We start from the raw sequence: 8,884 nt of genomic DNA on the forward strand, positions 1-8,884 counted from the left end.
TGACATTAAATTCTCACCAGATGTCGGTAGCAACCTGTCCAATCCACGAAGGCATAGAAGTCAAACCATAGATGTCCCAGAATTTAGTTATATGCAATAATTATGAAATGACACAGGAAAAAAGAGTTGAACGCACTTACTGAAATGTACTTAATACTTTGAACAAAATCCTTTGTTGGTGATGACAGCTTCAAGATACCTCCTATATGGAGAAACTAGTCACATACATTGCTCGGGTGTTATTTTGGGCCATTCTTCCACACAAACACTATTTAAATCCTTAACATTCTGTGGCTTCATTCTATGAACTCTGAGCTTTAGTTCCTTCCATACATTTTCTATTAGATTCAGGTCAGGGGATTGGCAGCTTTATTTTCTTTCTCTGAAACCAATTGAGAGTTTCCTTGGCTGTGTGTTTGGGATTATTGTCTTGCTGAAATGTCCAGCCCAACCATGTTTCATCTTCATCATCCTGATAGATGGCAGCAGATTTTTATCAAAGAATGTCTTTGTACATTTGTCCTTTCATCCTTCCTTCAATTATATGAAGCTTGACAGTGCCATTTGCTGAAAAAACAGCCCCACATGATGACGTTCCCACCTAAAAACTTTTCTGTTTGTATGGTGTTTGGGGTGATACAGTAAAAGAAAAAGGTGAAAAAAAGAATTTCATTATATACTAGAAGTACCCACAAAAAATAATGGTCACATGACCATTATCTTTAAATAATAATGTTAATAAATGCAAAAGGACTTGCAAGTCCAACAAAAGCTCCAAAATTTGTAGTAACAGAAAAAACATGAGGCCAAAACCAAAAGGACAAACAAATAGAGAATATACACCTACTGTATATCATTTAATGACCATAGTCGACTGTCTCCAATATATACACTGATATACCTGGAGCAAAGGAAAAAAATAAAGGGGTGAGGGGAATAAGAAAGTGGGGAAGTGGGTCTAGAACTACTTGTAGGTCTAGAACTGCTTGTAGGTGAGTCATTTTATTTCAAAATTCTTTAGTGTGTGAATCCAAAAGTGATCTGAAAGGCAAAAATATATATTAACATTAACAATTGTGCAAGTTCTCCCACTTAAAAATTGAGAGGGGCCTGTAATTGACATCATAGGTAGACCACAGCTATGAGAGTCAAAATGAGAAAACAAATTCAGAAAATCACCTTGTCTTATTTGGCAAATTATGGAGGAGTATTTGGTCACCTAAACACATGCAAGATTTCTGGCTCTCACAGACCTGTAACTTCTTCTTTGAGAGGATCCTCTGTCCTCCACTCATTACTTGTAGTAATGGCACCTGTTTGAACTTGTTATCAGTATAAAAGACACCTGTAAACAACCTCAAACAGTCACACTCTAAACTCCACTATGGCGAAGACTAAAGCGCTGTCGATGGACACCAGAAAAAAAATTGTAGCCCTGCACCAGGCTGGGAAGACTGAATCTGCAATAAGCAAGCAGCTTGGTGTGATGAAATCAACTGTGGGAGCAATAATAAGAAAGAAAACAGAAGACATACTAGACCACTGATAATCTCCCTTGATCTGGGGTGCCACACAAGATCTCACGCAGTAGAGTCAAAATGATCACAAGAACGGTGAGCAAAAATCACAGAACCACACTGGGGGATCTAGTGAATGACCTGCATAGAGCTGGCACCACCGTAACAAAGGCTACCATCAGTAACACACTATGCCGCCAGGGACTCACATCCTGCAGTGCCAGACATGTCCAGCTGCTTAAGCCAGTACATATCTGGGCCCGTCTGAAGTTTGCTAGAGAGCATTTGGATAATCCAAAACAGTATTGGGAGAATGTCATATGGTCTGATGAAACCAAAGTAGAACTGTTTGGTAGAAATAAAACCCATTGTGTTTGGAGGAGACGGAATGTTGAGTTGCATCCAAAGAACACCATACCTACTGTGAATCATGGGGGTGGCAACATCATGCATTGGGGCTGTTTCTCTGCAAAGGGACCAGGACGACTTATCCATGTACATGAAAGAATGAATGGGGCCATGTATCGTGAGTAGGGTTGAGCGAAACGGGTCGTTCATTTTCAAAAGTCGCCGACTTTTGGCAAAGTCGAAACGACCCCTGTGCGGGGTCGGCCATGCGGTACGCGACTTTCGCGCCAAAGTCGCGTTTCAATGATGCGAAAAGCGCCATTTCTCAGCCAATGAAGGTGAACGCAGAGTGTGGGCAGCGTGATGACATAGGTCCTGGTCCCCACCATCTTAGAGAAGGGCATTGCAGTGATTGGCTTGCTGTCTGCGGCGTCACAGGGGCTATAAAGGGGCGTTCCCGCCGACCGCCATCTTACTGCTGCTGATCTGAGCTTAGGGAGAGGTTGCTGCCGCTTCGTCAGAAACAGGGATAGTGTTAGGCAGGGTCCATTAACCACCAAACCGCTTGTGCTGTAGCGATTTCCACTGTCCAACACCACCTTCGGTGTGCAGGGACAGTGGAAGCTACATTTTTTTTTTTCTCAGCGCTGTAGCTCATTGGGCTGCCCTAGAAGGCTCCCTGATAGCTGCATTGCTGTGTGTACGCCGCTGTGCAAACCAACTGCTTTTTTCAAAGCACAAATCCTGTTGTTCCTTCCGTTCTGCACAGCTATCTTGTTTGTTTGTCCACACTTTTTATTTAATTTGTGCATCAGTCCACTCCTTATTGCTGCCTGCCATACCTGGCTGAGATTACTGCAGGGAGATAGTAATTGTAGGACAGTCCCTGTTTTTTTTTTTTTTTGTGTGTGGGAGATTAAGATTGGCATTTCTGCTAGAGTGCCATCCCTGTGTGTGCTATTTATTTTTTTGCTTGATTTGGGTTCTAAAATCTACCTGAAAAAATCACTACATCATTCAGTGGGAGATAAATATTGGCCTCAGGGCTTGTGTGCCACTCCTGACTCCTGTCTGTGCCATCTCTCACTCAGTGGGCCATAGAAAGCCTATTTATTTTTTTGCTTGATTTGAGTTCTAAAATCTACCTGAAAAAATCACTACATCAATCAGTGGGAGAAAAATATTGGCCTCAGGGCTTGTGTGCCACTCCTGACTCCTGTGTGTGCCATCTCTCACTCAGTGGGCCATAGAAAGCCTATTTATTTTTTTGCTTGATTTGGGTTCTAAAATCTACCTGAAAAAATCACTACATCAATCAGTGGGAGAAAAATATTGGCCTCCTTGCTTGTGTGCCACTCCTTACTCCTGTGTGTGCCATCTCTCACTCAGTGGGCCATAGAAAGCCTATTTATTTTTTTGGTTGATTTGGTTTCTAAATTCTACCTGTAAAAATCAATAAATCAATCAGTGGGAGATAAATATTGGCCTCTGGGCTTGTGTGCCACTCCTGACTCCTGTGTGTGCCATCTCTGTTAGGGCTAGCGGAACGCACCAAATAATAAGACAGATAGAGTATGGTGCGTTCGCAGCCCGGGGTCCACCGTGCAGAGATGGAACCTGCTTCCAAGTAATGACGGACTATATGGCGGTACTCATAAGTATACACACGTGGGTTAAACTTCACCCAGCGTGAAGGAAGCGATCCTGTTGCGTCACAGGATCGCGGTACCGCACAGAGCGCGAGCAAGTAGTCAGCGAACTCAACCCCAACTAGGATTGAAGTCCGATTAGACCCTTGCTGGCACAACACCGCAACTGGGTGTGTAAGGAAGCTAAATAACAATATTAGGGCACAAGAGTGCATGCGGTGCCACACTGACGAACGCCACTAACCACCCAGGCTTGGGTAAGGAAAGCACAGAGGAAGTGCACGGCGCCGTACTGGCGGTCACAGCAACTGGACGCTGTAATGTGTGATTCGTGCTGTAGGATAAGTCGGGCGCTAGATAGCAACCATACACCTTCCGCGAACAGACATTCAATAGGGAAGGGGTATCCAAGGACGACTTGCACTCACAACAAACACACGTATGCAAATGTACACTAGCGCATGGCCGTGCGGTCATGCGCAGTTTATATAGTTGCAGCACAGGAAGTGGCCACAGAAACTTTGCCCTTCCAAGACCTGCCAAGAGGACCAATGGAATGTGCTGCAGAGCCTGAGCACATGACCCTCGATCTCCAACGGGAGATCTTGCCCTGGGCATGCTCAGTGTGTGCAGACAAGGACTTAGTCCCAGAGAAGTCCGCTCGCTGCTGACCAGCACTGGCTTTAATGGCAGAAGCTGAAGAAGCAGCAGTAACTCTCTGTACAGAGTGAGACTGAGCAAGACACTGGGACCGACGTCCCTGCTGTTCAGACTCCACTGCGGCTGGAAAAGAATGGGAGACCGCAGCGGAGATGGCTCGAGATTCTCCCTGTGCAGAAGCGGGAACTCGAGACCTAACAATCTCTCACTCAGTGGGCCATAGAAAGCCTTTTTTTGTTTTTTTATTTGGTTTCTAAATTGTCCCTGAAAAAATCATTTTATTTTATTTCGTTTCTAAATTCTTGCTGAAAAAATCATTTTATTTTATTTTGTTTCTACAGTCTCCCTGAAAAAAAAAAATTAAAACAGTGGGAGATTAATATTGCCCTTTCTGCTTGTGTGCCAGTCTTGACTCCAGGGTGTGCCATCTCTCTCTCTCTCTCTCTCTCAAATTGTGGGCCATAGAAAGCCTATTTATTTTTTTGCTTGATTTGGGTTCCCAAATCTACCTGAAAAAATCACTACATCAATCAGTGGGAGAAAAATATTGGCCTCTGGGCTTGTGTGCCACTCCTGACTCCTGTGTGTGCCATCTCTCACTCAGTGGGCCATAGAAAGCCCTTTTTTGTTTTTTTATTTGGTTTCTAAATTGTCCCTGAAAAAATCATTTTATTTTATTTGGTTTCTAAATTCTTCCTGAAAAAATCATTTTATTTTAATTTGTTTCTAAAGTCTCCCTGAAAAAAAAAAAATAATAGGTGGGAGATTAATATTGCCCTTTCTGCTTGTGTGCCAGTCTTGACTCCTGGGTGTGCCATCTCTCTCTCTCTCAAATTGTGGGCCATAGAAAGCCTATTTGTTTTTTTGCTTGATTTGGGTTCCCAAATCTACCTGAAAAAATCACTACTTCAATCATTGGGAGAAAAATATTGGCCTCTGGGCTTGTGTGCCACTCCTGACTCCTGTGTGTGCCATCTCTCACTCAGTGGGCCATAGAAAGCCTTTTTTTGTTTTTTTATTTGGTTTCTAAATTGTCCCTGAAAAAATCATTTTATTTTATTTGGTTTCTAAATTCTTCCTTTTAAAATTATTTTATTTTATTTTGTTTATAAAGTCTCCCTGAAAAAAATAAATAAAACAGTGGGAGATTAATATTGACATTTGTGCTTGAGTGACAGTCCTGCGTGTGTGGCATCTCTGTGATTTGGTGCCATAGAAAACAGAGTGTGTAACATTGTGCCTGATTTTCCTTGTGGTCTCACCAACCTGTAAAGGGATATTGAAATCATACTGAAGTTATAGGTCACCGTGTAAGTTGTTTGACAGCAACAAATAAAGTTACTTTGGTTAAGTTTTTAAAACAATGAGGAAGTCTGGTGCAAGAGGTCGTGGCCATGGGCGTTCATTGTCAGCTGGTAATGATGGTAGTGGTAGTGGAGCATCAGGTGGTCGTGGGAAAAAAATATTCCACCTAAGTCTGGAGCTGTGGAGCCAGGTTCGTCGTCTGGCTACACAAGGCCTCGAACGCTCTCTTTTCTGGGAGTAGGAAAACCGCTTTTAAAGCCGGAGCAGCAACAGCAAGTTTTGGCTTACCTTGCAGACTCAGCCTCTAGCTCTTTTGCCTCCTCTTCTGAAACTGGTAAATGTAAAAGGAGCGCGTCGCTTGTGGATGTTCACGGTCAGGGACAAGTCGCTTCCTTGTCCTCTTCAGCAAAAACAACAACAAGAGAGAAGGAGGCAGCAGGCGACACAACGGGTTACTCCATGGAGCTCTTTACACATACCGTCCCTGGCTTAGAAAGTGAAACACTTAACAGGCCATGCCCATTACAAGTAGATTCTGACATGGAGTGCACTGATGCACAGCCACAGCCAGACTACTATGCTGGTCCTTTGACTCAGAGCACAACATTGCCCTCTCAGGGTACTGATCCACAATCAGACCCTGATGAGACTATGTTGCCCCGTCACGAACGCTATACCACCGACCGACACGGTGACACAGACGAAGTTGCACACGAGCTAGAAGAGGAGGTAATAGATGACCCAGTTGTTGACCCAGATTGGCAGCCATTGGGGGAACAGGGTGCAGGCGGCAGTAGTTCAGAAGCGGAGGTGGAGGAGGGGCCGCAGCAGGCATCAACATCGCAACAGGTTCCATCTTCCGGGGCCCGTATCTGGCCCAAAACGCGTGTCAAAGCCAAAACCTGTTGGAGGACAGCGTGGCCATCCGGTTAAAGCTCAGTCTGCAATCCCTGAAAAGGGATCCGATGCTAGGAAGAGTGCAGTCTGGCATTTTTTTAAACAACATCCAATTGATCAGCGCAAAGTCATCTGTCAAAAATGTTCAACTAGCTTAAGCAGAGGTCAGAATCTGAAAAGTCTCAATACAAGTTGCATGCATAGACATTTAACCACCATGCATTTTCAAGCCTGGACTAACTACCAAACGTCCCTTAAGGTTGTAGCACCCTCGGCCAATGAAGCTAGTCAGCAACGCAACATCCCTTCCGTCACTGTAAGGCCACCATTTTCCGCACCACCGGCAGTATCTGTGCAGGTTTCTTTGCCAGCCAAAAGCAGTCAGGGTCAGGGAATCACCAGTTTTGTAGGAGGAAATATTGCATCTAGGGCACCGGCGGAAACAATACCGTCTCCAACCGTCTCTCAGTCTGCCATGTCCACCGGCACACCCGCAAGTTCCACGATCTCCAGCTCTCCAGTCCAGCTCACCCTACATGAGACTCTGGTTAGAAAAAGGAAGTACTTATCCTCGCATCCGCGTACACAGGGTTTTAACGCCCACATAGCTAGACTAATCTCGTTAGAGATGATGCCCTACCGGTTAGTTGAAAGCGAAGCTTTCAAAGCCCTGATGGAGTACGCTGAACCACGCTACGAGCTACCCAGTCGACAGTTTTTTTCCAGAAAAGCCATCCCAGCCCTGCACCAGCATGTTAAACAGCGCATCGTCCATGCACTCAGGCAATCTGTGAGTACAAAGGTGCACCTGACTACAGATGCATGGACCAGTAGGCATGGCCAGGGACGTTACGTGTCCATCACAGCACACTGGGTGAATGTGGTGGATGCAGGGTCCACAGGAGACATAATTTCGGGACAGTTGTGCCTAGCCCACGGTCTAGGAAACAGTTGGCTGTAGGCGTTCGCACCCCCTCCTCCTCCTCCTCGTCCTCCTGCAGAAGCGACAGCTCTTCCACAGACCGCAGTCAGCCAACCACTCCATCGGCAGCTGACACTGTTGCACACCAGTTGTCCCATTATGGGCCAGCTACTGGCAAGCGTCAGCTGGCTATATTGGCTATGAAGTGTTTGGGCGACAACAGACACACCGCGGAAGTTCTGTCCGAGTTCTTGCAACAAGAAACGCAGTCGTGGCTGGGCACAGTAGATCTTGAGGCAGGCAAGGTAGTGAGTGATAATGGAAGGAATTTCATGGCTGCCATCTCCCTTTTCCAACTGAAACACATTCCTTGCCTGGCTCACACCTTAAACATGGTGGTGCAGTGCTTATTGAAAACTTATCCTGGGTTCTCCGACCTGCTCCTCAAAGTGCGTGGACTTTGCTCACATATCCGACGTTCGCCTGTACACTCCAGCCGTATGCAGACCTATCAGCGGTCTTTGAACCTTCCCCAGCATCGCCTAATCATAGACGTTGCAACAAGGTAGAACTCAACACTGCACATGCTTCAGAGACTGTGCCAACAGAGGCGGGCTGTTATGTTTTTGTGGGAGGATACACATACACGGGCAGGCAGTAGGATGGCAGACATGGAGTTGTCAGGTGTGCAGTGGTCGAAGATACAAGACATGTGTCAAGTCCTTCAGTGTTTTGAGGAATGCACACAGCTGGTTAGTGCAGACAACACCATAATAAGCATGAGTATCCCCCTAATGTGTCTGCTGATGCAAAGTTTGACGCACATAAAGGATCAGGCGTCTGCACCAGAGGAAGAGGAAAGCCTTGATGACAGTCAGCCATTGTCTGGTCAGGGCAGTGTACAGGACGAGGTAGCGGGCGAAGAGGAGGTGGAGGACGAGGAGGATGATGGGGATGAGTATATTTTTAATGAGGAAGCTTTCCCGGGGGCACTGGAAATTGGTGGCGTGGCAAGGCCGGGTTCTGGTTTTTTGAGGGACACAAGTGACGTAGATTTGCCTGAAACTGCCCCTCAACCAATCACAACCGCAGATTTGACAACTGGAACTTTGGCCCACATGGCGGATTATGCCTTACGTATCCTCAAAAGGGACACACGCATTACTAAAATGATGAACGATGACGATTACTGGTTGGCCTGCCTCCTTGATCCACGCTATAAAGGCAAATTGCAAAATATTATGCCACATGAGAACTTGGAACTAATATTAGCAACCAAACAATCAACTCTTGTTGACCGTTTGCTTCAGGCATTCCCAGCACACAGCGCACGTGATCATTCTCACACGAGCTCCAGGGGGCAGCAGACCAGGAGTGTTAGGGGTGCACACGTCAGAAGTGGCGTTGGACAGAGGGGTTTTCTGACCAGGTTGTGGAGTGATTTTGCTATGACCGCAGACAGGACAGGTACTGCTGCATCAATTGAAAGTGACAGGAGACAACATTTGTCCAGTATGGTTACTAACTATAACCATATGGGCCTCAACCGTCATTCCCATTTGATTACTGGGCATCAAAATTAGACA

Source organism: Ranitomeya imitator, chromosome 1, assembly GCF_032444005.1.
Source record: "Ranitomeya imitator isolate aRanImi1 chromosome 1, aRanImi1.pri, whole genome shotgun sequence".
In the NCBI taxonomy this organism is placed as follows: domain Eukaryota; kingdom Metazoa; phylum Chordata; class Amphibia; order Anura; family Dendrobatidae; genus Ranitomeya; species Ranitomeya imitator.